The sequence below is a fragment of the Lissotriton helveticus genome, chromosome 5_1 (assembly GCF_964261635.1).
Source record: "Lissotriton helveticus chromosome 5_1, aLisHel1.1, whole genome shotgun sequence".
Classification (NCBI taxonomy): domain Eukaryota; kingdom Metazoa; phylum Chordata; class Amphibia; order Caudata; family Salamandridae; genus Lissotriton; species Lissotriton helveticus.
Genome location: NC_136065.1, coordinates 2,129,071,399 through 2,129,084,546, shown reverse-complemented (window position 1 = coordinate 2,129,084,546; position 13,148 = coordinate 2,129,071,399). Strand labels below are relative to the sequence as shown.

Sequence of the window (13,148 nt, the reverse complement as noted above, 5' to 3'; positions counted from 1 at the left end):
GGTACTGAGACCTGAGGAGGTGGCCAGACAGCAGCATGTCAGAGTGTGGTGTGGGTGTCAGGTACTGCTTAAAGGCAAGGGGTTTGAACTGCTCTGTATCTGAGAGATGACCTGGCGATTGTATGGAGAAGTTGGTGTTTGAGGGAAGGTGAAAATACCAGGAGTTTTAACAAAGAGTGGCACGTTATTGCCCTGATTTCTGTAACTAGCAAATCATTTTAAAGTGGTGTATGTTTGTAATTATGCTGTGAATTAATGCAACTATCAATGTTAAAAAGGAGGAAACACCGGCCTGTGAGTCTTCCTCCACGCATGTGACAGTGCAGCCAACCTGAACAATGTAACATTGCAGGCCGGGCTGTGAAGGAGTCAGTGGGTGAAGGGATATCAGTTCTTACCACACATGCATTTACTCCACATGTAATACAATGTCTTGCCCTTCTCAGACCTCCTAGATATATATCATCTAAACCCCTCACCCTATCCTTCTACCCTTAAAAACCTTTCACAACCCTAAGTCCTTACCTATCCCTACATCCTAGACACCACTTACCATCTCCTACCCATCCATAAACACTCATCATCTTTACATCCCCATACCGTTGTCCATCCCCGAACTCTCAAAACCCTGTGGCAGCCATTATTTCCTCTTGATTTCCATATAAAAATGAAATTAAAAGAAACACCTGCACAGTAAAGTCCTGACTTTAAAGTGCCAGAAAATGACATGCATAGTGCTTACCTGCGTGGTAATGCCCATGTTGTAAATGAAAAATGTGGTAACGTGTAGTAATGCCCACACTGTAAATGTAACGCGCGTTAATGACCGCGTTGTAAATGTAACACGTTGTAATAACCGCGTTGTAAATGTAACGCGTTGTAATGACCACATTGTAAATGTAACGCTTGGTAATGACTACGTTGTAAATGTAACGCATTGTCCTTACAACGCTGTAAATGTAACATGTGGTAATGACCAAGTTGGAAATGTAACACGTGGTATTGACCATGCTGTAAACGTGACGTGTGGTAATTCCCATGTTGTAAATGTAACTTGTGCTAATGCCCATGTTGTAAATGTAAAATGTGGTAATGCCTGCATTGTAAACTTAATGTGTGGTAATGCCCATGTTGTAAATGTAAAATGTGGTACTGCCTGCATTGTAAACGTAATGTGTGGTAACGCCCATGTTGTAAACTTAATACGTGGTAATGACCACGTTGCAAAGACTATAAACTGCATCAATCATGAGTTTGTAAAGCGCAACTACTCACCGAAAGGTGTCTCAGGCACTGAGGGGGGAGGGGGAACGGGGGGGGGGAGGATGGACTCACAACTGTTCATAGTGATTCATCGAAGAGCCAGGTCTTAAGGTCCTTCAAGAACTTGGAGAGTTTGGTGTCTGTCGGCGGTGGAGAGGGAGGGTGTTCCAAGCATTGGTCGCGAGGAACGAGGAGCGTCCTCCTGTTCTGGTCTTCTTGAAGAAGTGGTACCGTTGCAAGAGAGCTGGGCTGAGTGGAGGGATCTTTAATGTGCTTGGAATGAGAGACGATGGTTAGGCGGGTCCGTGTTATGAAGGGCTTTGTGTGCGTGGGTGAGAAGCTTGACGGTGATTCTCTCCTCAACGGGGATCCAGTGTAGTGTCTGTAGGTGTTGGCTGATGTGGCAGTGGTGCAGTAGGTTGAGGACTGGTCTGTCGGTGGCGTTCTGGAGTTTGCGGGTGAGGTTCTTGTTGATCCCAGCCTAGCCGTAGTTGAGTTTGCTGCTGATGAGGGCGGGGGTGACAGTTTTCCTGTGTTCGAGGGGAATCTAGTTGAAGGTCTTTCGGAGGAAGTGGAGGAGGTGGTTGCAGGAACAGGTGACCGTGTTGATCTCGTTGTCCATTTTGTGTTCGTATGCCCCGGATACTTCAGAGGTTGCATGCGTGGTCCTTGGGGGAGGCAGGGATGCCTAGGGCGGGGGACCACCAGGTGTCGTTCCAGGCATCAGGGTGTGGGTCCATGATGAGTACTTAGGTTTTGTCCGTGTTGAGTTGTAGGCAGCTGTTCTTCATCCACTTGGCGCCTACTTCCATTCCTTCTTGAAAGTTGTCTTTGGAGATGTTGGGTTCATTGGTTAGGGATAGGATGAGTTGGGTGTCGTCTGCGTACGATATGATGTTAAGTCCGTGTGATCTGACGATGAATGTGAGCGGACCATGTAGACGAACAGGATGGGGCTGATGGAGGATCCTTGCAGGACTCCGCAGGTTGTCGGTGTGGGCTCTGAGAGGAAAGGAAGGAGTCTGACCCGCTGCGTTCTGCCAGAGAGGAATGAGCGTATCCAGTCGAGGGGATTGTTCCGTATTCCTGCGTCGTGGAGTCTGCAGGCTAAGGTGCGGTGAGGGACTGTGTCGAAGGCAGCAGAGAGGTCCTGGAGGATGAGGGCCACAGTCTTTCCTCGGTCGAGGAGGGAGCGGATGTCATCAGTTGCGGCGAGAAGGTCGGTTTTGGTGCTGTGATTCTTCCTGAAGCCTGATTGGAAGGAGTCGAGGATGTTGTTTTCTTCTATGAAGGAGGTGAGTTGACTGACTGCTTTTTCAATGACTTTCGCCTGATACAGGAGTAAGGAGATTGGTCTGAAGTTCTTGAGGTCGGTGGGGTGTACCGACTGTTTTTTCAGTAAAGGCTTCATCTCTGCATGTTTCCAGTCGGGGAAGGAGGTGGTCTCAAAGAAGCGGTTGATGATTTGTCGAAACTCGGGGGCAATGTCGTCTGTGGTAGATGTGGGTGGGAGCAGGGGTCCGTGGGGGCATCGGAGTGGGTTGACTTCATAGTCTTCAGGATGTCTTCCATGCTGAGAGCGGTCCAGCTGTCAAGTGTTGGCTGCGTGGTGTAGGGAACGGTGAGTGTGGGTTCCATGTGTAGGTTGTTGTCGTTGAAGGTCCAAGGTCCCTGGCGCTGGGCGCAGACGGGCTTGCCTTTGGCGCGCCCACTGTGCGCGGCCGCTATTAAGTAGGGGTCGTGGGAGAACTGATCAGCTGGGAGGCAGGAACACACAGGAGGGGGATGGGCCGCAGGGGCAGCAGCGGCGAGAAAGGAGGAACAAGCATTTACAATGCAATGGTCTCGGCAATGGTATAGGTAGAGCTATTGGTGTTTTTTTTTTTTAAATCTTTAAATAAATGGCATTGTCATTTCTGTTGTCATTAGCCTAATATTTTGCACATGTGATACCTATTGCATTAGCAGAGAGAGTGAGGTAGTGAGATATAGAGCGAGGTAGTGTGAGAGAGTGAGGTAGATAGAGAGTGAGGTAGTGAGAGTGAAACTGATGTAGTGAGGAGGAGGGATGTTATGAGGTAGTCAGATGTAAGTAGAGAGTGATGTTGTGATGTAGTGAGATAGAGAGAGGTAGTGAAAGAGACAGTGAAAGTGAGTTAGTGAGATAGAAAGATTCATGTAGAGAGATAGAGAGTGAGTGATGTGGTGAGTTATAGATTGAGAGAGTGAAGTTGTGATGTTGTGGGATAGAGAGAGAAGTAGTGAGATAGTGAGGTAGTGATATAGATAGAGGGGAGTAGTGATGTATAGAGAGTTATGTAGTGAGAGAGAGTGATGTAGATAGATATTGAGTTAGTGACAGACAGAGAGAGTGAGGTATTGAAAGAGTCAGTGAGGGAGAGGTATTTTGTGAGGTATTGAGATAGAAACAGAGAGTGATGTTGTTAAGTAGTGAGCTATAAAGAGTGAGGTATTCAAAGAGAATGAAATGTATTTGAGAGAGTGATGTAGTGAGATAGAGAGAGTGAACTAGTGAGTTAGAGAGTGAAGTTGTGAGGTAGTGAGAGTGATGTAGTGAATTATTGAGTGTGTTGTGATATAGTGAGGTAGTGAGAGAGAGATACTGAGATAGAAATAGATAGAGTGAGGTAGTGATAGAGAGAGTGAGGTAGTGAGATACAGAGACAGTGAAGTAGTGAGTTAGGGAGAGAGTGAAGTTGTGAGGTAGTGAGAGAGTGACGAGTGAATTATTGAGAGTGTGTTGTGATATAGTGAGGTAGTGAGAGAGAGATACTGAGATAGAAATAGATAGAGTGAGGTAGTGATAGAGAGAGTGAGGTAGTGAGTTAGGGAGAGAGTGAAGTTGTGTGGTAGTGAGAGATTGATGTTGTGAAGTCCCCCAGAGCCTCATACATACAAAGTGCATCACCCAGACATACATACGGAGACATACATAGAGCTATGCACACAAATATACAGAGCTATAGACATCCACAGACATAGCCACAGTACATAAAGAAAGCATTGAACATACCATGTTTCCAAACGAGATGTTACGACACAAAATGACCTGGCAGGTAAAAAATAGTAGAGGCACAAAAAAAGATGGCTTACCTTACTCTTGCAAACTGCATGATGGACACGAGCCGGGAAAGATCTGAAAAATAAAGTGGCCCAAAAATAAAGCAATACACAACCAAACGAGTAAACACAAATTGTCTTACCAGAGTATCCAGAAAACAGCATGTACTGTACAAAGGAAACACGGTCTGTGATAGATCTGTAAAAGAAACGCAAAAGTACATTAAATAAAAAAATATTTAACATATGAGCTTTTCTATAGAGAGGCCACGACCCGAGATGGACCTTCAAAAGCAAAAAAAGAATATCAATGAAAGAAATGCAAAGTAAAGACCATGTGATAACCTGTAAAAGAAACATAAAAGTATATGTTAATAGTATTAATAAACAAATTCACATTACAAGACGCCTAAACACGAGATTGGTAACATAATGTAAGCAAACAGCATCCGCTGTACCTAGTAAACAGGAGGCGCGAGTACTGAAACGTAAAAGTACATTTTAAAAGCATGTAACTAAGTTTGTTTTGCATGGACAGGGCACAATGCCAAATAAACCTGCAAAATACATTAGTAGAGGGTAAAAGTCAAGATGGCTTACCTTTTTCGGACGCACGGCATGCGCTGCACGGAGAAAACATAAAATGGCCACCAGGCTGCGAAGATCTGAAAAACAAAGCGGGAAAAAAACAAATAAATACATTTAATAACTATTACATGTTTTAGTACCCTATCTACCACACAAGATTGCTTAATTGAATGGAGCAAACAGTCTGTAAAAAAAAAAGAAATTGTAATGCATTTCACATTTCTCGACGCACAAGAGCAAGACGATCCTCAGGAGCACATGATACTAAAACGAGTATGTCTGGGGAGATCACTTTGTAGCCTACGGGAAAATTTTACCACCTCACCCACCTGTACCCGAGAGGCTCAGTGGGCTGTTGTGTCCAAAGCAGAGTTCCCTTCTTTATCTTCACGCACGTTTGTCTTCATTACTTTAACTTGTGCGGTGCCTTTGTCTATGCGCTAGCCACGCGGGAGCACCGAGGATAAAAATTGATAAATGCCTACCTTACCGTGCTGGATCCTCCCTTTGCATCATCCACTATCGGGGGTATCAGCACGAGATGAGGCACCCGTCTCAACCGGAGACTGTCCCCCCAGACTGAGTTGCTCTGTCCCCGGACAGAGTGCGCCCTCCCGGCATGGGTCGTCAAGAGAGGCTTTCTGCCCCGGGCTGCCCTGCCGATCGCCGTTGTGCCTCAGAGTCGGAGTCCCTGTGTCCGTCCCCGTTCCGATGTCGCCTCCGTCGCTTTCAGCACAGCGAGCACCCTGGACACTGCGGGCGGGAGTATTCTTGTGCTGCTTTGGGCAGGCTGTCTGTCTGCAGACGAAACGAACACAAAATTAGCGGACACAGAAGAAATAAATTAAAATAAATAAGTTACCTGCCACGACGGACAAAGGGGTCCATGCAGGAAAACAGCAAGCAGATCCTCAAGGCCAGACGATACATATAAAATGGCGGATGGAAGCTTTAAAAGTTTTTCAGCTTCGAGGGCGTGTTCTGCTGTTCAAAAGAGGCGTGGAAAAAAAGTGGAAAGAACAGCAAGGAACACGCCCCCGAATCTGAAAAAGACGGAGCCTATTTGGAGGGACGGCTCTCTCCTCCAATGGCTGGCCTCCGTTTAGGGAGCCAGCCAATAGAGGAGAGGCAAAAAGAGGAGGCGGGAGAAATAGCCATCTAAGCAACATAAGATCTCGGTACTTCCGGTTCTGCCTTCGGCAGACCGGATATTACCTCAACCTAAAAAGGGAAAAGGAATAGAGGAATAAGGGAAATAAAAAGTAAAATAAGGAAATAAAAGTAGAGGGTTTTCTCGAATACTATCCCTCTCGTTGATCTTGTATTTTGGTTTAGAGGTGCCTGCTGTAATACTCTTTAGGTGCTTTGGAGCAGTCATTATATTAAAACTAAACTTTCCGAACAGGAGAAAAGAAAGCTCATTCCGGTCATAAAAGTGGGCAGCTCATCGAGTGCTTCACGGTGAATTGGAGACAATTAGGAAGTGATATTGATGCTTCAAGTCTCATATTTTTGTTTCATTTGTAGGATTTTCTTTTCATTTCTTAAATTGTAACAGTGAACATGGATTGATTAAAGTGGAGGAGTGGGTTGATGATGGATGAGTTAGTGGGTGAGATGGTGTGTGGCATGAGGCTGAATGTGTCTATGGAACAGTGCCTGGGTAGAGGTTGAGAGAGAGGGCTCAAGAGTGTGGGTCGAGGACCAGAGAGTGTACAGACGAGGGGACCAAGAGGGTGCGGACGGGGCCACATGAGAGGGTCTGGACCTGGGCACCCTTTCTCATGGGTGAGGGGCCCTTAGAGGCTTCGGACAAAGGGGAGGGGCCCTTAGAGGGTGTGGACGGGGGAGTAGCCCTGAGAGGGCGTGGACTGGGGGGTCCTGAGGGGGCGCGGGCGGTGGGGTCCTGAGAGGGCACGGACGGGGGTCCTGAGAGGGCCGTTTGAGGGACTGAGAGCATGATTAGAGAGTGGCAAAGTGTGAATTTGGGATGACAAATAGGTGAAAACGAGTGGATTGCCAGCAAAAGGCAGTAAGAGTTGATAGAAGGTGCCGAGACCATGACGATGTGGTTTGTCATTAAGTATCTGAAACATAACTAACCAGTCTACAATTGAATGCAAGAACATTAATCCAGATCTGTTTCTGTTTTGTTTGATATAAAATAATTGTATGGTTCGAGGCATATGGGCTGCAGATGGTACATTTATGAATAGATCGCCATCTGGTGTTGGGCTCGGATGATTGCACTTTGTTTTTCTTCTGGAGAAGTCTTTGTCGTCATAGGTGACTCCTCCTCTCGGTGTTAGTGCGCATGGGCATCGGCTCCATCCTTAGATTGTTTTTTTCCGCCATCGGGTTCGGATGAGGATCGAAGCGCTCCGGACCGACTTCAACAAAAGAAGGTTATAACCGGCGCGTATTCCTTTCCAAATCGACGGTATCGTTATCGAACGCGACTTCACTCCATACCGACGCGGTTCGAAGGACGACGACTACGAGAAACTCGACGTAGTCCAGCCCGGGGTCCATGGAAAGGACTCCATTCAAAAAATGTCCAACGTGTGGTGCTAAGTTCCCACACAAGGACCTACACGAAGTGTGCAACCTCTGCTTGTCCCCTGAACACGAATCCAGGGACTGTGAGGCCTGTGCAGCGTTCTCGTCAAAGTCGACGATTAGAAACCGTCGAGCCCGAAGACACGAGGTATCGAGAATGCAGTCACAAGCAATCCCGGAGCTGTTCGAGGACCAGCACCCAGAAGAGGAGGAAGAAGAGGCCGACGAGGCGGGGTCAGAAGCGGACGAGTCCGACGTCGAGGAAATCGACGTCCAACAAACCGTGAGTGACGACGTCCCTTTACCGAAAAACAGACCCCGCACGGTGTCGACCCCGCCCTCGAGCCCGGTCAGACAACCGAAAAAAGTTTCCAACGCCCCGCCTTCGAGCCCGGCAACGAAACAGAAACCGAAACACTCGGTCCCCCATCATAGTGGTTCCGGTTCCGATAAACCGACCACATCGACACCGAAGCAACAGGTCAAGGAAAGCTCGAAGTCGAAGCAGTCCATGTCGACACCGAAGCACGCTTCGGCGCCGAAAACACCCTCGACACCGGGGACATCTTCGATACCGAAGAAGTCGGATCCGAACAAAACTTCGGCACCGAAAATACAAATGGACATTTCAAAGAAAAAACACCTTTCGGAACCGAAAACTGCGGTACCGACACAGGAACACGGAACGGATCCTAAACAAAAGACTTTGTTTATTGACCCAAAGACTGGCAAGGTAGTCACAGAACTACCTAAAAAGAGGAAACATGAACATTTGGACGACAAGGCTCATCCAAAGAAGAGAACAATGGGGACGAATACAACTCCTCCCCCTTCTCCCAAACCTCACACACCATCTTCGCCTCTTCCTCACAATAGGCCAGATATTCCTCCCACACGTCCATCTACACCTACAACAGATGGAGAGAGTGACACAGGGGAGGGTGGACACCCTGGGGATGATGAGGACACAATCCCAGAGGAGGCAGACCCATGGGAGGAGTATAATGTGGGATCAGGTAATGATACCGACCTTGAGTCATATCCCTCAAAACCTTCACCTCCTGATGACAATACTGGGTTTGCACAACTCATTACTAGAGCAGCAACATTTCATAAGGTAGACCTACATACAGAACCTCTAGTACAGGACTTCTTATTAGAGACATTACCTACTGCACAAAAAACATCAGGAACACTACCAATGCTAAAGGGCCTTCTCAGTCATACATCAGAGATATTCAAAGACCCAGTGAGGGCTAGGGTATTGAACCCAAGAATTGATAAAAAATATAGGGCAGCTCCAAAAGACCCAATATATATTAAGGGACAAATTCCTCTAGACTCACTAGTGGTCACAAACGCTCGCAAGAGAGCAAACTCTTTATCTACAGGAGAAGCGCCACCTCCTGACAAAGAGTCTAAACTAATAGATGCCTCTGGCAAGAGAGTAGCATCTCAAGCGGCAAACAGTTGGCGCATAGCTAATACGCAAGCACTACTTGCAAGGTATGACAGAGCGCATTATGATGAGTTAGAAACACTCATCAAACATCTCCCTAAAGAACATCAAAAGAGAGCTGATCAACTTATACAAGAAGGGAAGTTAATTACTAACACTTCAATAAAGTGCGCCCTAGACGCGGCAGAAACTGCGGCAAGGTCGACAAATACAAGCATCATGTTAAGGAGACATGCATGGCTCAGAGTGTCAGGATTCAAACAAGAGGTACAAACCTCGTTACTGAACCAACCTTTTGATGGGAAAACACTTTTTGGCACAGGGACAGATGAGGCCCTAGAAAAAATGAAAAAGGATACAGAAACGGCTAAATCAATGGGAGCATTGCAACAGCCGACACAAAGAGGTTCCTTTCGTAGATCCACCTATAGAGGAGGATCCAAAAGTACAGGTACAAACCAACAGCAAACCTCTTTTACACCTACATCACCCAGAGGTAATTCTAGAGGTGGATACAGGGGTAACAACAACAAGGGTAGAGGTCGCGGAAACAACAACAACCGCAACTCTCCAACCCCAAAACAGTGACTTCATAGAGCTTCCCCCAGACCATATAACACCGGTAGGGGGACGCCTATCACAGTTCCTACCTGTCTGGGAAAACATCACATCAGACAAGTGGGTAAGACAAATTATCCAACATGGTTATTGCCTAGAACTCACAGCTACCCCACCAAACATCCCCCCCAAACAGCGTCCAATGAAACAAGATCACCTGACACTGTTAAAACAGGAAGTAATATCACTGCTAGAAAAGCATGCCATAGAGAAGGTTCCACAGCACCAACAGGGAACAGGAGTATACTCCCTATACTTCCTAATCCCCAAAAAGGACGGGTCTCTAAGGCCAATACTGGACCTAAGACCTCTCAACGCATACATAAATTCGGAACATTTCCACATGGTCACGCTCCAACAAGTACTTCCTTTACTGAAGAAAGGGGACTTTCTTTCTACACTGGATCTAAAAGACGCTTACTTTCATATCCCGATTCACAAAGCCCACAGGAAATACCTCAGGTTTGTGGTAGAAGGACAACATTATCAGTTCAAAGTCCTCCCATTTGGTGTCACGACGGCACCAAGGGTGTTCACAAAATGCCTGGCAGTGGTAGCAGCTCACCTAAGAAGACAACAAATTCATGTCTTCCCATACTTGGACGACTGGCTAATAAAAGCCAGGTCGCAAGAGGAGTGTCTGCAACACACACAAAAGACAATTCAGCTACTACACCAGCTAGGGTTCACGGTGAACTACACAAAGTCACACCTACAACCAAACAAGGTTCAACAATATCTGGGGGCTACCATAGACACAGAAAAAGCCAAAGTGTACCCCAACCCAATCAGAGTCCAAGCAATGCTTACAATCATTCAGAGATTTCAGCCACAACACTCACTAACAGCAAGAGTGTTCATGCAGCTATTAGGCATGATGTCATCCTGCATACTGCTAATACCATATGCAAAACTACAAATGCGTCCGCTACAAGAATGCTTAGCGACACAGTGGAATCAGGCTCAAGGGCAGATTACGGATCTGGTGTTGGTAGACGACCGCACACACCGCTCTCTGAAGTGGTGGAACAGAACAAACATTACCAAGGGGCGGTCGTTCCTAGAGCCAATTCCACAGGTGACAATAACAGCAGACGCATCGCTCACCGGATGGGGAGCACATATGGACAAATACACAGTACAAGGAAGGTGGAGTGTGCAGGAAAGAACACTGCACATCAACTATCTAGAACTACTGGCAGTGTTTCTAGCATTGAAAGCCTTTCAGATACATGTTATCCACAAAGCAGTCCTGATCAGAACAGACAACATGACAGCAATGTATTATATTCAAAAACAGGGGGGGACGCACTCTCTCCAATTATCCAGACTAGCACAGGAAATTTGGAGATGGGCCATTCCTCAAAACATCTATCTGTTAGCCGAACACCTACCAGGAGTTCAAAACCAGATAGCAGACATCTTAAGCAGACAGTCGGAACAAATACACGAATGGGAACTGCACCAACAAATACTGCAGCCATTCTTCCAAAGATGGGGACAACCAGAAATAGACCTATTTGCCACTCATCAGAACGCAAAATGCCAAAGCTTCGCGTCCAGGTACCCACATCACCTGTCGCAGGGCAATGCGTTATGGATAAATTGGTCCAACAAATTTGCATACGCTTTTCCCCCTCTCCCACTAATCCCATTAGTGGTCAGGAAACTGCAACAACATTCAATGACCATGATACTAGTAGCACCCACGTGGGCAAGACAGCCGTGGTTCACCACGCTCCTGCAACTCTCACAAGTGCCACATCAAAAGCTACGAATTCTACCCATGCACCTTACACAGAACCATGGAGAAATAATGCACCCAGATCCAACTCAATTGAACTTAGCGATCTGGCTCCTGAAATCCTAGAATTTGGGTACTTAGATCTCCCCCCAAATTGCATGGAAATAATTAAACAAGCGAGACGTCCAACCACCAGAGCATGCTATGCAGCTAAGTGGAAGAGGTTTGCTATACACTGTACTAATAACAATATCAACCCTCTAGACGTATCAACAAGGGAGATTATTTGCTACTTGTTACACTTACAGCAATGTAATCTAGCGTACACATCTATCAGAGTACATCTAGCAGCTATAGCAGCATACCTACAAAATAGGCAGCGCATATCACTGTTCAGAGTACCAGCGATAAAAGCATTCATGGAAGGTCTTAAAAGAGTCATTCCACCAAGATTACCACCTTCCCCAGTCTGGAACCTCAACGTAGTACTCACCAGACTAATGGGGCCACCCTTCGAACCTATGCATAGGTGCGAAATACAATTCCTTACATGGAAGGTGGCATTCCTTATAGCCATTACCTCACTCAGAAGAGTAAGCGAGTTACAGGCATTAACAATACAAGAACCATTCCTACAGATACACCAGAATAAAGTGGTTCTTAGAACAAACCCAAAGTTCTTGCCTAAAGTAATTTCAGCATTCCACATCAATCAGCCAGTGGAATTACCAGTCTTCTTTCCAAAGCCACAGACGGTGGCAGAAAGGGCTCTACATACACTAGATGTTAAAAGAGCCATTTTGTACTACATAGAAAGAACACAAGACTTCAGGAAAACTAAACAACTATTTGTAGCATTTTCCCCAACACATAAGGGCAATCCTATCTCTAAAGCAGGCATCGCAAGATGGATTGTAAGATGTATACAAATATGTTACATTAAGGCAAAGAGAACATTAAAAGTCCACATTTGTAAAGCGCACAATCACCCGTAAGGGTCTCTAGGCGCTGGGGGGCCGTCGGGAAGATTAAGCGAGCTATTGCCCAGAGTCACATGGTGCTGGGCTGACCTGCCGCCGGAGCCGGGGATCGAACCGTGGTCCCCAGATTCCAGCGTCAGTCACCCTGGCCGCGGCGCCACCAACTGTTCCTCCTAGAGCTCATTCCACAAGAAAACTAGGAGCATCTATGGCATTCTTAGGGAACATTCCCCTAGATGACATATGTAGAGCAGCAACTTGGTCTACACCACATACATTCACAAAGCACTATTGTGTTGATGTACAGGCTGCACAGCAAGCCAGAGTAGGCCAAGCTGTATTAAAAACTCTATTTCAGACAGTTGCGACAGACACTGGTGACCACCGCTAGGGAGGTAACTGCTGTACAATCTATTCATAAATGTACCATCTGCAGCCCATATGCCTCGAACGGAATATGCTACTTACCAGTATGCATCTGTTCTTGGCATAGAGGGCTGCAGAGTGGTACATGCCCTCCCTGCCTCCCCGGAAACCTGTGTCTGTCCCAACATTATCTTATTTAGATACATTTACATGGGCATATCTTTATGTACTACACTACACTACTCCATCTAACCCTACTATGGCAAAACAATCTAAGGATGGAGCCGATGCCCATGCGCACTAACACCGAGAGGAGGAGTCACCTATGACGACAAAGACTTCTCCAGAAGAAAAACAAAGTGCAATCATCCGAGCCCAACACCAGATGGCGATCTATTCATAAATGTACCACTCTGCAGCCCTCTATGCCAAGAACAGATGCATACTGGTAAGTAGCATATTCCTTTCTCTCTGTGGTTATTTTTATTTG

At 46.4% G+C, this 13,148-nt stretch overlaps 1 protein-coding gene across 4 annotated transcripts in view; it reads left to right on the top strand.

Moving 5' to 3' along the window:
- Nucleotides 1-13,148, top strand: part of ABL1 (ABL proto-oncogene 1, non-receptor tyrosine kinase) — a 255,023-nt gene that overhangs the window by 224,794 nt on the left and 17,081 nt on the right. The gene's annotated exons all lie outside the window — the stretch shown is intronic.